A 464-nucleotide genomic window follows, 5' to 3' on the forward strand; every position below is an offset into this window, starting at 1 on the left:
AGAAAATTATATATTAAGCTAATGGCAACCAAAGCAGAGCAGGAGTGACAATATTATTTAACGATAAAACAGACTTTAAGATGAAAACCAGCATAAAGTCCAAAGAAGGGCATTATTTGATGTTGAAAAAGTCAATTGACCAAAAGTACATTACCATAATAAATACCTAAGCCCTCAGTGAAATAAATCCAAAATACATAAAGCAAACATTAACTGAATTTAAAGAATAAATAGACAATTCTACAATACTTGTAGAAGACTTTTACACGCGACTTTCAATGAAAGACAGAACGACTAGAAAAAAACTCCATAAAAGTACAGAAGATCTCAACAATACAATCAACTAAGTTGATGTCATAGACATATACAAAGCACTCCACCCAAAAAAAGCACAATACACATTCTTCTCCAGAGTAAATGGATCATGCTGGAATAGACCATATTTTGGGGCATAAAAAAGCCTC

The sequence above is a fragment of the Orycteropus afer genome, unplaced genomic scaffold, assembly GCF_000298275.1.
Source record: "Orycteropus afer afer isolate SDZICR_OR568_19922 unplaced genomic scaffold, OryAfe1.0 scaffold01603, whole genome shotgun sequence".
Taxonomy (NCBI): domain Eukaryota; kingdom Metazoa; phylum Chordata; class Mammalia; order Tubulidentata; family Orycteropodidae; genus Orycteropus; species Orycteropus afer.